General features: G+C 33.0%; 1 long non-coding RNA gene across 1 annotated transcript in view; it reads left to right on the forward strand.

The window, feature by feature from the left end:
- Positions 1-17,914, forward strand: part of LOC129216261 (uncharacterized) — a 452,551-nt gene that overhangs the window by 154,595 nt on the left and 280,042 nt on the right. The gene's annotated exons all lie outside the window — the stretch shown is intronic.

The raw sequence follows: 17,914 nt of genomic DNA on the forward strand, positions 1-17,914 counted from the left end.
GGCACATGCACGGTTTTTGCCCATAGTAGAAAATTAAAAGATCTTTTAGTTCGCCTGTAATAATGTATGCTGAATTTCTTGCCAATTGGCTTGCCCATGTTACGGTTTTACGTTTTGATAACTTGGTAATTTACTCGTACATCTTATGATAATTTTTGCTCTGGAAAATGTTCTTAAAATTGGAATAGAAAAAGAACAAAATCGAATTTTCGAAATATGGCTTCGAAACACAAAACCCCCATACTACAAACTAATTTTGTACCAAATTTCATGAAAATCGGCCGAACGGTCTAGGCACTGTGCGCATCACAGAGATCCAGACATCCTGACAGACAAAGATCCAGACAGACTTCCAGCTTTATTATTAGTAAAGAAGTTTGTAAATAACGTGAGAAAATATGGTAAAGAAAATGTGAACGGAAAGAAAATTAAAAACCAGTAGTTGTTGTTGTCATTAGTATACTTCTTTTATGAAACGCATCTGTTTCGAATTTTCGTTCAAACAATCAAAGTGCAGGAAAATTACAAACGTACGAACATGTACAAGCCTACAAACGCGTGTAACAATCAAAGTACAAACAAAGACGTATTTTTTTATTTTTCGTAGTTATCTGTTTCTTTTCGCATCTGTTTCGTAAAAGACAATTTCTGAATAATTGGTTCCAGGTTTGTAACATTGTCGCTAATCGTACTTTTCGATTTCTAATGTTTAACTAAGCAACGAGCCACACGGATTAGCTTCGCAAGCAACCCAAGTTATGCCTTCAATTAAGGAGTCTTAAGACCTTTAACCTTCAAAATGTTCGACTTTCTGAAAAAAATATATGTTATGCCTAATTTAATTCTGAACAATTTGATACCTTATTTATTACCATACGCAAAAACTTTTCAAGTTATCGTAAAAATACGTAAACTTCCCCCATAGAGATTTATATTAACAGCAGCTGTTTAAGCCTCTTTTTCACAGGTGCGGGTTTTTCGTTTTTCTAGCTTTGCCTGCGTGATATCTCAAAAAGTTTCTTATATGTTTCCATAAAACTTTTCATGCATGTGCGTCTGGTTTTTTTTATGACCTGAACCTATTTTTTTTATTATTTATTTTTTTTTTCAATTCTGTAAGTTAATATCAAAGTTTTACAAAGAAATTTAAGCGAAAATATTTTTTTTCAATATTGACTTTCATTTTTAGTTAAAATTTAGCTTCAGATCATGAAAATAAATCAGAAAAACATGCATGAAAAGTTTTACGGAAATATATAAGAAACTTTCTGAAACATCATGCGCGCAAAACGAGAAACCGACACCTGATAAAAAGAGACTTAAACAGCTGCTGTTAACATGAATCTCTATGGGGAATGTTAACGCATTTTTACGATAACTTGAAAAGCTTTTTGTGTATGATAATAAATAAGGTATCAAATATTTCAGAATTAAATCATGCATAGCATATATTTTTTTCAGAAAGTCGAAAATTTTGAAGGTTAAAGGTCCTTAGACCCTTTAAGGAGTTAATCCTCACCATCACTGAGGTCTCTGTCTGGTGCGCTAAATTTTCCTTTAGATACCAGTTTGTTGGCACTCTCAACTTCGATGAGACGGCATTTGCCTCCAGCTTGGCTATTGTCTATTCCAGACAGATGAGTCTATAACAAGGATGAATTTGCTGTCTGTCACTAGATGGCATAATCGAGCTGTCGGTATATTGCATGTAGTTCTGCCTTAGCTCTTTCTTATGGACGGCAACTTGCTGCTTGGTTTGATAATGTTTAGACCAGCGTTTTTTAACCTTTTTTGATCCGCAGACCAGGAAGTGCTTTTGGAAAAAAATCGCTACCGGTGACCTCCCCCCCCCCCTTTCATTTCTTTCTTTCCTTTCTTTTTCTTTCTTTCTTTTTTTTCTTTTTTTTTGCAAAGAAAAGAAAAATTCTTGCATTTGTGGACTACCAAATACATGGGATTTTTTTTTTCTACACACTGCTGAGGTTTTTTTCCTTTCTTTGCAAATAAACGAAAATAATAATAATAATAACTTCCTTGTGTACATAATATTAATAATAAAACCTGAATTAATAAATACAAAAATAAAACTCTACTAAGCGTTAAATAACTGTTACGAAAAAAATTATGGCCAAAATCAGATAAGTAATTAGTGTAATAATTATACATAAATAACAAATATTGCTGAAAAGTTATAGAAAAGTACGGAAGTTAATCACAAAATTCGTTATTAAAGATGTCGTATAGGATATTATTATTATGGTGTTTTCTTTCTTTTTTTTTTCTTTTCTTTTTTAATGTAGACGAGAAAAAATCTCTGAGGACCAGTCAAATTGTTCTGTGAACTGGTGCCGCTCGGCCGGGCCATTAAATGAGAATCGCTAGTTTACATGGACTGCCGTCGTTATAGACACGTCGTTTAAATCATTAATAATATTCTAAATGGTCCCACATTCTTTAGAATGGATCGTCTTTCCGTTTCTAGCCCAATGAATCCAAAATAGATCCTTTTTGATAATGTGAAGCACGTATTCGAATGAAACAATCGAAGTATAACAAAGTCAAATTAAAAACAGTGAGCGATGTATGTATTCCTCGCCAACTATGATGTTTACCCAACTCTGTGCAAATGTAAGTTTTTCTTAGAAAAAATTCGTCTTTTCGTTAAAAAATAAGTTCTCTTTAGGTTAAACTTCTTCTTACTAAAGTGAGACAGAATATTTGCGGATACTTCGAAATCAGTGAGCCAACTTGTCGGTAAAATTTAAATTAGACAACTGATGTTTGACAAAATTCCGCTAATGCAATGTGAGGTTAATTTTCCTGCTTAAGTGCTTAATAACTCTTGAGAGTGTAGCGTGTGTCTTAGTTACGTTAAATTATTTTTAGATTTCAGCTAAGAAAAAGAAGTTATCCCGTTATTATTGTCTCGTCAGCTGATCAGTTTTAAACAAAACAGGGGAGCATTTACGAAAATATATTACAGTTCAATGAGCAAAAATCCGTTAATTAAAAAAACTGCCATCATTATATTTTTTTTCCTTCCGATGAAAACAAAGTTGTTGAGATCAAAATGAAATCAGAATTGTTATTAAAGTCATTTTTCACTGTCAAAATGACAGAAAAAGAAGCTTCAGAAAAAGGCAATCAGTTTTTGAAAAATAGCTTTTTCAAAAAGTGCAGGTTGCGTAGTTAAGTTTTTTTTATCCTTTCGTAGTTATCATTTTAAGATTCAATTTTACTTACGCATATTAAATATGGTTATAGTAAATCGTAGTAAATTATAAATTAATGTCGCAGACGTATGTCTAGAGAAGTTATTTTCAAAAGAAGTACCGTTTTTTATTGAATATCTGAGAATACTTAATGATAGTTTTCTTAATTAAATTTAAACTTTCGAATTTTGTCTTATTTTTTGTGATCGAAAACTGAATTAATATATATATATATATATATATATATATATATATATATATATATATATATATATATATATATATATATATATGTAAATTTTTATATTTGATTGATCTTAATATTTGGAAAAAAAACAAATTATAAACAAAACAGAGTTTTGTTATAAGACTAAATTTGCAGTTCAGTTTTTTTAACTCCATAAACAATTGGTATGCATGAAAGATCAGTTATTTTAATTGTGATATAAAAAGCGAGATACTCAGTGCTTCAAATTATTTCTTTGTTTCTTCATTTGAATGAAAAAGCAAAAATATTAAAACTAAAATTATTTGTTAATTGAGTTCGTAATGAGACAACAAATGTAAAGCTTGCCTTAAAACTACATGTTCAAACATTTAAGATGCGACATTTTAGTATTTTAAGCAGCACACAAACAAAGCACTAAACCGCTCACATACATACAGACACACGTGCACAGAGACTGAAAGACGGACAGGCAGAGACATTTTCCAATAATGGTCAAACTAAATTCAAACACCTTAAAACGTGTAAATTCATCAAATTTATAAAAAAGAAATTTTTTACGACTCCAATAATGGAAGACATAAAAGAAAATAAAAGAATTATTATTTTTCTACCAAGTTCTCGTTCAGAAAAACAAGTAGCTGAATAAGTCGCAGCTTGCTACTGTAGCCGTGTCACAATAGTAGGAACTTCACCGCTTCGTTAACCAAGCAAACAGATGCAGTGAACAGACAGTTTCATTCAGAGCTGTCATAAATCTACTTCAGCGGCAAATAAATGTGTCCGATGACAGATGCGTCGTATCTGTCTGCGTCACACATGTGAGCTGTCACAATCTTTGCCACGTTACAAAAGGCGTAAACGCTTTTAACATGGTGGCGGTGATAAACTTTAAAATTGTCTCGTTTTATAGTTGTTTGTCTGTCGTTGAAGTATAAACAGGTCGCATAGTAATATTAGCATTTAAGATGCAGTTCAGGTTTTTCTGTTTATGTATTTTTAAACGGATTGCGGACGCGGGAGTAAGATCTATGATATCAGCTCAAAAGAATTGATTTTATAGATATCTATTATGCAGCTTATTTTGAAAGCAGAACACATATTTAACCGTTCGAAAGGATTATGCAAAACTAAAAGGCTCAATTAGCTACATTGTTCGAAATAGTTCACACGTGCTTACGCCATTTCATTATTTTTAGACCGTTGCATGATTTATTTTTAGAATACATTTGCCTGCATTATTTTCACTTCATTTTTATTCTCTTCGTGAAAATATTAATGATTAGCCAATAAAGGGCTCGCCATTTTGCTTCTTTGAGTGTCGCCTATTGCCGTACCAATACTTGGCGTAACTTGAGTCTTGAATATGATCACTCTGAGCTGTAATAAATGCAAATAAATATTTAAATAAGAATTTGTATTTAAAGATCGACAGATTTTGTTGTCAGAAGAACATATTAGCTAAATGTCATACATAACACAAAGCGTTCCGTGATTTTTAGCAAGTTATTTGACAAAACACGTAAATTTGTATTTTGAATCACTTCATCTGATCTGCTCCAAGTAAACATATATCTTGTATCATTTTTTTTTTACCTCAAACAAATATTAAAACATAAATCTTGCTTTTTACTACAAAGAGCAATCCATTTTTTTCTAATGCCGCGATGATTGCAAAGTGTGTGATGATCCCTTGTCTCATACATTTAACATTCAAATACGATGTTGATATCTTTGATATTTTTTTTCTCAAATCGTTTTTTGAACTCTACGTTAAATATTAATAGTTTGCAAAGTCAAAAAAACTTAATTTTCACACATCACCGCGGCAAATGTTTTCCTCAAACATTCATAATTAAAATGCAATAGCAAAAGGATAGCGATTGGAATAATTTACTCCATCATGAAACACACAATGCTGAACCTTTACTCCAGGGAAAGAACTAACTAATGCATTTTAACATCAGTTGTTTGACAAACAAGCGCAAAGCAGCGTTTTTTACGTAGAAATTTACCAGTTATGCTGCGTTAGCATAGATATTGTTAAATATCTTTCAGTTATACGCTAACCCGCTTCAGCTTAGATATTTTACTTTGCATTCCTTTTTCAACACTAACATTTTTTTTTTTTTTTACTTTTACTGTCTCTCTCTCTCTCTCTCTCTCCCTGTTTAAATAAAGCTTTTCTCTTACTGTTTTCGCATTAATAAGGATTTTTGTAAATAAAATTTTTCAAAGATTGTGATGAATAATTATATTTTTGGAACAGGCTGAACATTTTAATTTATTGTATTTTGAGCGATTTATTTTAAAATGGGAACTCTCAATGTACTAGCATTCTCTAACACTACGTCAATGGTTTTAAAACATTTTTTTGTCAATTTGACTGTACAAGATTTCATTAATTAATTTATTTATTTATTTATTTATTTATTTTATTGTATTTATTTTTATTTATTTATTTATTTATTGAAAATTACATTTTTTTTTCAGTTTGGCATGAAGATGAATGTTTGAGCCTATAAATGTCTTAACTGTAAAATAAGAATCATCGAAGCTTTTCCAGTTGTTTTAAAAATGCTGCAGATCAATAGTTCTCTCTTTTTGTGTTTCTAATTGGATAATTGAAACAGTGAAAAGCGAAGAGATGTAGGTACTAAAATTAAAAATTTGGATGTAACCAGTACAAATGATAGGTGAACCTCTCCTCTGTTTTGGGGCAAAAGCTGATAGAAGCAGCCCTAGTAGATGCTGCTGCACAGTAAGATTTAGAAAAAAAGAAACAATAAAAGCCTACCTACCTAGCGTTGGAACTTTAAACGTGTTTTACTGAAAACTTTGAAAAGCTCACTTACATTATTTTGCTTCGCACTGACTCATTTGATATTTTGTTTTCCTGGTAATTTAAAGGTGTCCGGGACACAAAAATCATCACATTTTGCAATTTTTTTTATCATATAAAAAAAAAATGTCCGTTTTTTTCTGCTTAAAAAGACGCTTGAATTTTGTTTCTCTCTTAATTAGAACGTAAGATATAATTATTTTTGTTGCCAGCATTGACCTAATATTATATTTAACTTTAAACTTTTATCGCGTTTTTCTCCACGATGTAATTTTTCTCGACTTTTCGCATTCAAACTATTATAAGTCAAGAACTAATAAAGATAAAGTAATGAAATTTTGAGAATATCTTTTTCAAACAGTTCACTTTAATTTTTATTCTGAAAATTTGAAAAAATAACAAAAAAAAAAAAAAAAAAAAAACGTTTATTTCGAAAAATATGATTTTTTTTTATAAAACAAAATCTTCGAATTTTTCTTTAAATATTTTCTATTTCTTATTGAATTAATATTTTTTTAATCGCCGAATAAAAATTAAGGCTCAGATTTTTAGGCATAATTTCATGAATTTTTTTTTAAATTGACCAATAATATTTTGAGTTTTAGCGATTTAAATAAACCCTATTTTTAAACAAATTTAAATGATTTTTAAAAAAAATATTTATGTTGTAATTTTTCTTATTAAATAGATGGTGAATCAGTTAAAAAAATTCAAAACTCTAAACTATTTAACAAATTTTTCAAAATGTGTCTTGGACCCCCTTAAAGAAATTATTTTTATGATTTGGAAAAGCAAACCATCCCATTCTTCACTGTTCCCCTGCAACTGGTATTACGAGTCTATTATACATTCCTTTCATGAAACGACAAACGCGCTCTTCTACTTCAATTAAAATACCAAACATTGCATTTGAACTTAATCGATCATAGCAAACTGATTTGCCAAATTGCCTTTTTCTTCAATCAAAATCTCCCATCTGAACTTGAGGAATTCATGCAAATGAATCTACTGACTTCGGATTCAGCGGTATTATCCGAGCTAACAAAAGCTTCATCTGTGTTGACACTTAAAGTTGATTTACATATATATTGGACAATTAAACGAGCTCGCAATTGCAGTGGTTCCTCCCTATCAAGCACGAATCCCTAAACTCGTGATCAATTTAAATCATACTTTTGCAAGAGACGTGCGTGAGCTTCAGAATACTTCCGCTCGTACAGGCGGAATTTATCTAACGGGTTATTACTGTACGCCTGTATTTGTGCAATAATTGACCAGATGGTAAACGTCGTAAGATTCGCTGGAACGGCTCTGGGACGAAATTTATTTTTGTAGTTAATAAAATAAATATTTGTTGGACGTAAGTCTGTGAATTGGTTTTACGTGACTTCTGTAATTGAATTTCAATGTTTTCTTTAATATTGTATGGGAATAAACTTTTGATTAAATTCTTGCTTCGAATATAGTTAACTTTATATATAGCAAGCGATGTAGTTCTCGATTATTCGTTTTACAGAAGTGCTTTAGCTAAGCTGTTCAATTAGTTATGCCTCCTTACTAGCAAAATATAATAGTTAGTATAACTTAAACAAAAGTATATATTTTTTATAGAATTTATTATACGTGTTATTGTTCCAAATGTTATGACATTCGTACGAACGGTTGAGCTAAATTAAATTCTCTGTGCAATAAATATGTGTCGGGGTACGTTTTTGAATTCGTTTTACGTGACTTCTGTAATTAAATGTCGATGTATTTATTTCTCTCGTAGTGGGGGTAAAAACGCTTTACTGTGATTCATTATATAGAAGTATCTTTCTATATAAACTCTAACAACAATTATTTTTTGGAGGCAGTAATTTTCGCAAGCCCTTCGTTATCCCTCAAATTTGGGCCTTGCGATTTTTTCCCTTAAACTGTCGTCTCCATTAAGACAAACTTACCCGAAATTACAAGTACCATCGTTCTCGTGAAAGTTACGGCCAGCAAAAAATAAGTGCTCTTACAGAAGTTAATGACATATAGTTGGTAATTGATGATACAAGGTCATAACTGCAGTTATATAAGGGAGAGCGGCCAATAAATATTGAATTTTTGCTCGCAAAACATTATAATAGCTATGTGCTGGGTTTCAGGTGCCTACCCAGGTAGCACACTTCGTTTCATAAACTTTATTAAATGGTTGTCTAACATGTGACAACCATTTTAAAACGTTTATGAAACTTTAAACGTTACGTGTGCTACATTGGTATGTAATGTGTTCTAGCTCAGTAATTCTCAATCGGTCGGTCCGACGGACTGGCACCGATCCGCTGAAAAAGTTGACCGGTCCTCACAGATTTTTGCCGTCCATGTTCTTTTTTTTTTTTTTTTTGTCTTTCTAATGGTGCTGCGTAAGGCTAACTTGCCTTTTGCAGACTTTTTTGGCCATTTCGAGGATGCCAGTGGCAGAGATAGTTTTAACTCCCAGTTTCACACCAGATTGAGGTACTTCGGATCTCTTCGATGTGAAACTGCTCAAGGGATTTAACTTATTCCAAGCCAAAGGAATACCCAAGGTTTCCAAAACGAATGCATCGGATTTAACCCCGCTATCGTTTTCAAATCGGTCACGTGACGAACTTGTCATCTTATTGATGAATTGTTTGCAATTTGGTCCAAGTGACTGGTTAAAACCGACGTCGAAAGTAGTTCGCATTGCATGAGAATGTCCCTGATGGTCGTTTAAGTTAAATCCGGATTTCTAAATCTACACTGTGGGGGCCTGGTAGCAGAAACAGCGCAACGCAACCACGTGAATCTTGGATTCTTGAGAATGCCTGAAGACTTTTTCATTTGGGGGAAAAGAAAAAAAACCTGAAACTTTGAGAATCCTAAATTTCAGCTAATTGATATACCATATTTTCAGGGATACAACCCACAGGTAGCATGTGCATGTATTATCATTTTATTTTTATGCATTTCTTGGTGGCTATTTAGATTTAACGAATAATCTAATGTTGATTTGCCTTGCGGATTATACTTTGATTTTAAATATGCGTCGCAGACTGATGAAATAAATTATACTACTTGGTCATAGAGAGGTATGGCATTTTTTTTTTTCAAATCACGACCAAATCCTTATTTTAGTCGACCAGTTAATACTATATTCAGAGATGCAAAGCCTTGAGTCCGATTACTAATAGTAAAATAGATAGACAATGGACCTACAGTTCTATTGAATCTCATAACCTTGCTGCTTTTGTGGTAAAAGAACTTCAACCCTTGCCCTGGAAAAATATGTTTTTGTGACTTATTGCTCGTTAACTCCCAAATGCAGAAACATTAGGGGTTCAGGTTCAGAGAATCGCTTAAAGAAGCTGATATTGCTTCTTTAAGTGATTCCTTAAACAACTAAAAACCCATTGTTAAAACTAATTAACTAAACTAAAAAAAACAATAGAACATCTTTTAATTAGACCCCTGAGACCAAATACAAATCTCGGTTTTGAAAACAATTGAAATTTCAACCAAAATGGCACCTTAACCAAAATGACCAACGCCAAGGTAACGAGAATAGAAATGGCAACTTTTACTTTCCCACAAAACCCATCCTGCTCAAGCGATATTCCTGATGGATATCTATCCATCTGGTCATAGATCTCCTTTCCATTTTTTTCCGTATCGATCTCTCTTTTTTGGCTCGTGTTTATTTCTCTGTCATCGACTTGGGTCCGGAAAAACCCAAGGGTAATATTTTTATCCATTTTAGGTGGAGTTCTGCTCCATTAGCTCTCATGCGAAAGTACTTCCTATGACAGATATCAAATACTCGGTTTTGCCTTTCAGCGCGTGGGTTAGGTTTATTGAAGAGAGCATTTCGCAAATTGAGAGCCTCTGCTTACGGACCGTAAACCATTGCGATTTACTTTCGGTTTCTCTTCGAAACACAACTGCAACATGTGGAGTGTTGGGAAAATAAGTTAATGTGCAAGCTTGAAATGGATTAAAAAAAATTAAGGGTGGCAGCTAGCGGTTAAATGAAAATCTTATAGTGATGAATCAAGTAAACCTGAAAGCATCTAATTTAGTTTAAAAAAGGTGAGGTGTAAAAAAAAACAATCCTTTCAAGTTTTTTACTAGTTTTTTTACTGTCATGCTCTGGGATTTACCCTTTTAGAAAGGAAACAAATTGCGAACGTTTTCTAAATTTATGAAGCAGCTGCGGGGTTTTTGAATTAAAAAAAAGATTTTGTATAGTTTCTGAATGCTTTAAATAATTTCCAAAATGTACAAAATAGTTTTGAAGAATCACACAAAAATATTTTTAGCCATTTGGAAATGTTTTCGCAAGATACAGAGAGAAATTTCCGAAATGCTTAGAAACAGTTTGAGCTACGGTGCTTATAAATTTCCAAAAAAAAAAGTATAATTACTGAAATGCTCTGAAGTGTTTCTGAATATCACAGAAAAGTATCCAAAATGCTCAAAATCGTTTTGTAGAATCATACAAAAAATTTATAAACCATTCAGAAACGTTTCTGAAACCTATAGAAATAAATTTCCGAAATGCTCAAAAATAGTTTGAAGATTACATGCACCGCAACTGCTCTTTCTAATCTGAAACGTTTCTGAATTTTTCTTTTTTTACTGAGCCCGTATACGTTAAAATTAGCAATTTACCGCACAAAAACTTGTTTCATTGAAACCTGTTTACTGTTCGGAAAACAAGTTCATTGCACGAATTTGCTTCGATACTGATGATCGATTTCAAAATTATATTTAATCTACATTTTTATATTTTCGAAGTTGGACTTGATATTTGTCATGTAACTTTTTAATTCATTCGTTTTTCACTGAAATCTTTAAACAGTTTTGATTAGCAAAAGAAATTAGAGTTTACTTAAATCTTGAATCAGTTTATTTGCTTAAAAGGACACAAATGTACGTTTTTTTACGTGATTTTATCATAGTTATAAGCAATTATACATTTGTTATTTTTACTTGTTTAAAAACCAATGAAATGTTCATTATGAACGTGATTTTATCATATTATATTCTCGAAATATATAAATTGTAGTTGTTTCAAAATACATCTATTCGTCTCTCTAAGCATATTCCCAACAAAATAAAAATAATAAACTTAAATGAAAACAGTAAAAACAATTCAAAAAGTTTTTACATTGTGCTTAAAATAACTAATACAAGAAAAGAGTTCTTTATTACTATCAGGGGTGCCCATCCCCCCCAAGCTCAATGGCGCAAATTCCCCCCCAAAAATTTTCTCGCTTTCGAATCGGGTTAAATGTAAGTTTTTAGAGTGTTTAATTTCCAGTCAAATTCATCGGGGAGGGGGGGGGGGCTAGCGCTGACAAATAACATTTGAACTGAAGTATTGTTGGATTGTTGACCTGCCTTGCCTTCCCAAATTACAACGTGCACCTTGAGTAAACAAGTTTTGGGTACCGCTGAATTTTGCTACACCTTATTTTTTTCCAAACGTATCAATAATTACAGGAAGAGCGGATTCAACTTTTTGGCTTGTGATGGAGTCATTACTGGATGTATACAATATGAATCTATAAAATATGAATCTTATTTTATCGTCACTTAGATTCGGGGGTTTCTCCTCCGGAAAATTTTAGAAATTGTAGTTTTAAAAACATAGTTTTAGACGATCTCTGGTGATGTTTGGGGGATAAAAAGTTTGGTGTGCCCTTCCCGGTAATTTTTCAATATTGAAACTTTAAAAGCGCAATTGTAGATAGTTTAACGTTGTGTGAAAGAGGGCTTTTCCTTTGTTTTCAAAATTGTAGTTCTGAAAACGCAGTTTTAGACTATCTGTGGTAATGTTAGGGGAAGAAGAGATCCTAGGGCTTGCCCCAGGAAAATTTTGAAAAGTCTTAAAAACTCTATCTATGGTTGGGGGAAACGCAGTTTTCTGAAATTGAAGCTCTAAAATCACAATTGTAGTCGACCTTTATGACGTTGAGAAAACGAGTTTTCGGAAGCTCTCACGGAATTTTCTCGAAACTGTAGCCCTGAAAACCAAATTTAATACGATTTTTTAATAATGTTAACGAGAGTAGGGGGAGGGAGAGGGGCGCTCCACTTAAATTTTCGAACTTGTAGCTTTAAAAACGCAGTTTTGATAGATCTGGACAATGTTAGTTGTAGGTGAATTTTGGTGTCATTCCTCCGGAAATTGTCTGAAATTGACACTCCAAAAACGCAATTCTATACTTTTCTTTGATCATGTTAAAGAAAGAGGGAATCAGAGGCTCTCTCCTATAAATTTTTCAAAATTGCAGTTCAACAAAAACAGTTTTAGATGACTCTTGATGATAAAGAGGGTGTTATTCTGGCGCTACAGTGGGAGGCGCTCTCCTGGAAGTTTTCCAAAATTGAAGTTGCATATCTAAAAAAGATAGATCAGACACACCGTAACAGCTATGTTTCGGAAATCCTCAAAAATGGATTCAGCTATTCAGCACTTATCGAAAATCAGAACTCGAGAATTTTAACGAATCAAATATTCTTCTATACATAACAGATATAGAAGAAAGTAAACATGATTTACGAAACATAACTTAAATACCTTAAGAACAAACTGTTCTACCACCATCAGCGAAAATCAACATCGCTGAAAGTTAATAAAAATTATCTAATGATAAATTGAAACAATCAGTTTAAGAATGGAAGAGAAGATGGGAGTAAAGTGAAATGAGAAAAATTCTTCACAAGCTTAAACTCGTTAATGAAGAAAATATATTAATTGTCAATTGTAGGGATAAAAAATATGTTATTCGCAAACTTCAAAACTAGTTCTTAACGATTGTCGAGGTGCACATGAATCAATGGAAGACTAGAACATACTGGTCAGAATTATTACAAACAATAAAACATTTTTGACCTCTCTTCCTCTCATCATTTTTACACATGCAATTTATACACAATTTATAAAATATTGAAAGGAAATCAAATCGTCTGAACCAGCTTTGAAACGGACACTAACTCCATGCCGTCTGTGATGTTTCCTTCATTAAAAAAAGAGACACGTTCATTGAAGTAAAAGTACCAGGAGTAGGTAAGACCAGGAGAGTACCAGGGCCGTCGCTAGGTCAAAAAAACTGGGGAGGGGAGGGGGTACGTTTTGGCGGCCCGTTAATTGTTTCAAACACATGTTTCAATATGCAGAGAGAGAGAAGATTTGGCTTCTGGTTTAGCAGGTATAGTCATATTACTAGACCTTTTAGTACTAGCAATATAAATTTAATCCTAAGGATAATATTCAATCAAAATTAGGAGGTTCGGAGGGCTACCTTCTTGCATTATTTCGAAATTGAAGACATAAAAACGCAGTTTTAGACTACATTTTACATTTGGGAGAAAGGGGAGGGGGGAGAGGAGGTCCAGGATAGCCTCTCCCGATAATTTTTCAAAATTTAAGTTCTCAACACAATTGTCCGTTAATTAATTACGTTCAGAAGAGGAGATCTGAGGCTCACCCCCGGGAATTTTCAAGATTGTTATTTGAAAAACAGTTTTAGACGACTTATGATGATGTTAAGGGAGGAAGAGACTTGGGGTCATCGTTCTATAATTTTTCAAAATGCAAACTTCAAGCATGCATTTCCAATTGTGAATTATTTGTGATTGTGACACGTAAAGGGGGGTCTGGGGGCTCTCCCCCGGGAAAAATCTGGAAATTGTAGTTTGAAAAATGCAGTTTTAGATGATCTATGGTGATATTAAGGGGAAAAGGGATGCGCCTACCCCTCCACCCCCCCCCCCCCAAATTTAAAGCCTTAAAAAGACGATTGTAGACTTTTTTTTTTTTAAATTTAGTGCACCTCCAGTTTCTTGAAATTAAAGCTTCGAAAACGTAATTTAAGCCAACCTTCGATGAAAAGGAAAGTATGAGTTTTAAAGGGGCTGGAGACCAGAAATGTTTTGTAATTGAAGCACAAAAAGCGGGATTTAAGACATTTTTTGATGATGTTGGCGAGAGAGAGAGATAGAGAGAGGGGGGAGGCATTCTCTCGAAAAAAATTCGATCTGTTGAAACCGCAGTTTTAGAAGATTAATGGGTGGTTGTGGGAGATGTTAATGGGTGGAGAGATTCAGAGTCCTCCCCTGACAAATTTTCAAAATTAAATCCAGTTAACGCAATCGTAGACGATTTTAAATACTGTTAGAGGAGTAGAAGGTTTTGGAGATCTCCCCCGAAAAATTTTCTGAATTGAAGCCTTAACAATGAAATGTTTGAGAATCTTCGGTAATATTTGGAGAACGAGTTTCGGGACACCTCAAGGAGTTTTTTTAAAATTAAAGTCCAAAAGACGAAATTTATTCGACCTTGAATGATGATGAATGATTAATTGAGAGGGCGTTTCTCGGAGGTTACGTAGGAAGCACTCTCACAGCTTTTCGAAATTGCAGTCCTAAATACTAACGTGTAGACCACCTTTAATGACGTTAGGGTAAGGGATGGGGTTTGAGAACGCTTTCCCGGGATTTTTTCAAAACCTAAGTTTTAAACACTCACTTACAGGCCAGCTTCGGGGACGTAAAAAGAAGGGTTTTGGAGTTCCCCACTCTTCCTTTCAGTTTGGCTACGTCCCTCCTATCTTCATTGTAAATTTCAATAATTGATAAACATATCGTGGTATTTTTTTTTTTCAATTTTTAATTGCCAAACACTATTATTTGCTTGGATTTTCCTTAGTAAAATTTTCAATTTCCCGCACAATATTTTTGCTTTCTTGCACTACAAGCATTTGCGACCAGTGGTTGGAAAAACTACATTTTTTTTGTAGCGAACTACAACTACAACTACTTTAACACAAATGTAGTTAACTACAACTACAACTACTTTTTTCAAAATGTAGCAACTACAAACTACTTTTGAAATGTAGTCGCTACTTCGCTACTTTTCAAAAAATAAATAAATAACATACACATAATACACACCGTTTGCGGATTGAATAAAAAACTGTTGAGATTGATATATTGGTTCATTTGAACATGGAATATTGCTATAAAGTATCTATTCTTTCTTTCCTTTACTGAAACGATTCGTCAATTCAAACATTGTATACCATTTGCAAATATTCCCTGCAAGAAAGGACTTAAATGTGGAAGGAATTCAACTTTCAAATTTTTAATCCTTTCCTGACAGTAAATAGTATTTCATTCAAGAAGTGTAACTCGGCTACTTGAAATTGAGATAAATCTAGTCATAATTTGATTTAAATTTTGCATAGACATACATATACATAAAATTTATGTAGATGATGAAAAGCATCATCTTTTAAACAAAAGAGAAGAACTTTAATTTTCATTATATGAGTTAATTTTAGAAGAACTTATATTTCGTAGGAATTAATTGCTTTTGAGCTTCAAGCTACGGTTCCGGACCTGGACACATCTCTTTTCTAATGCCCCTGACAAAATAAAATAACGAATTTTTCAATTTTACCGAATAATCTCAAAAACTCAGAACATTTAATAATTGACTTTTAATATGTTAATAAATGAACACCCAATCAGTAAAAAAGAAAAAAAAAAAGAAATATGAAAAATACCCCAAACGGTTCTACTAATTATCCGAAACATGTAACATAACTAAAAACTTACCTTACTTCAATGTGCATTTTTTAGCAACAGTGGACTCGGGCTACAACGCAATTCGACTAACACGAAATGTCTTTATAGCGAGTTTTACTCGAGAAACGAATTTTGCAGCTGACGCGAATTCCTCACCCGCTATACGAAAATTTTTGGAGCAGAAGCGCAAGGTTTATATCACCCTCTTTCTTGGGTACTAAATATTAGTTTCGTGAATGGAATTTCCCTTTGGTATCACTGAAAGCCAAAATTCCCCGCACCGTAGAGTCGAAACATCAGATTGCTAACGTACAATTCGCCGCTCCGCATTTTTTTTTCGAAATATTAAGTTGATGAAACATAATTTCACATAAGCGGGCTGTTTATCTAAAGTTAGAAATGTATCCCTCGCGTAAGTTGAGGTTCGACTGCATGTGCAAATGGCATTGATACCGAAAGCTTTTTGCTTAACGGGCAAAGTTTGCATGAAACGGAATAAATTCGTTTTTTTCTTTCTAAGCCATGCTCTACTCAAGGGGAATATTGGGAAAATGTTAAAGTTTCTATGCCAAACAAACTAATGGCGTCAAACAGATACAACGTATGGCGTCAAACAGATACTACGTATGGCGTCAAAATAATATATCAGAGGTCAGCTCATATTTTTCAGTGTTACGAATCTCATTGGTGCAAGTTTTACTCGCGTAATAATTGCACCAGTCAGATTCGTTTGAAAACGCGGTTTTTTTTTTTTTTTTTTTTTTTTTTTTTTTTTTTTTTTTAACTTTATTCAAAAGTAGTTTCCAGAAATCGCTACAAACTACTTTTTTTTGTAGCGAACTACTCGCTACTCTACTTTTTTTTAAAAAGTAGTGAGCTACACTACAAACTACTAAAAAATGTAGCTACTACAGTAGCGTCGCTACTTGTAGCGCGCTACTTCCAACCACTGTTTGCGACCTTAGAAAAAGGATTTTTAACATTTTGAACGGATGTGGTAATTTTCTGCGATACCTTAGGTCTCTATTCTACTTCATTTTATTTTAAATATGCCACCTGCATCTCTTAATCAAACTTTGATTTACTTACGATTTTTACATTCAAAACATTTAGAACTTTTGGTATGAGTATTCATTATAATACTTTGAATCTCTCATTGCATCTAACTGTTTTTTTTTTCTCTATCTCTCTATTTAAATTTATTTCGGCGACCAATACATTTTTCTCCACTTAGCAATGATTTTCAGGACAACATTTTTCATCAAAAAAAAAAAAAAAAGTACATACATATGGGGATGTTTCGGCGACCCCTATCCTATGGGCTGTTCTTTTATTTATGTATTTTTATTTATTTATTTTTTAAACTGCAGAACCATGAAGCATGGTTTCGTATAACCAGGGCCGCCGAGAGACAAGGCGTGCAACATGTTAGTTTGGTCGCTTGTCATCCCTCCCATTATTCAAATTTTACTCTATACACAATGTTTTTAATTCGAGACGAGCCCATAGTTTCTGACTTGGCAGACATACGCACTCTGTGGTCTAGTGAAGAGTGTACTGTACTCAATACTTATTTTTGTGTTAATAAAAATGTTTGAAGTGTACATTTCCGCGGCCCTTACTTACTCTTGATAAAAGAGAATCACGGATGTTTTTAAATTGTATTTTAAGATTACATTTTCTGTTCAACTTTGACAGAAAAAATACTTTTTGTCACTATTATTTCACTTGTTCATTTATAATTACTATTTTAATTTTTTTAAACAACGAAGAGTTTTCCTTTTTTTCGTTAGTTGCATTGCTATAAAATGAAATTATTGGCCACACTTCAGAAAAACGAGGAGGGAGGGGGGCTTGCTACGGCGACGGCCCTGAAAAGTAAGCGGAAAAAGTATTATTAATGCTTCTATTTCTTGTTGAATGAGTTTAAATATTTTTTCTTTCGAAAATTCAAAAATTTCATGTCCTGAATAAAAAGAAAAACTTCTGGAAAAAAATCCCCCCCAAAAATTTTGATGGCGCAACTTGCGCCATAATCCCCCCCTG

This window comes from Uloborus diversus, chromosome 2 (genome assembly GCF_026930045.1).
Source record: "Uloborus diversus isolate 005 chromosome 2, Udiv.v.3.1, whole genome shotgun sequence".
Taxonomy (NCBI): Eukaryota; Metazoa; Arthropoda; class Arachnida; order Araneae; family Uloboridae; genus Uloborus; species Uloborus diversus.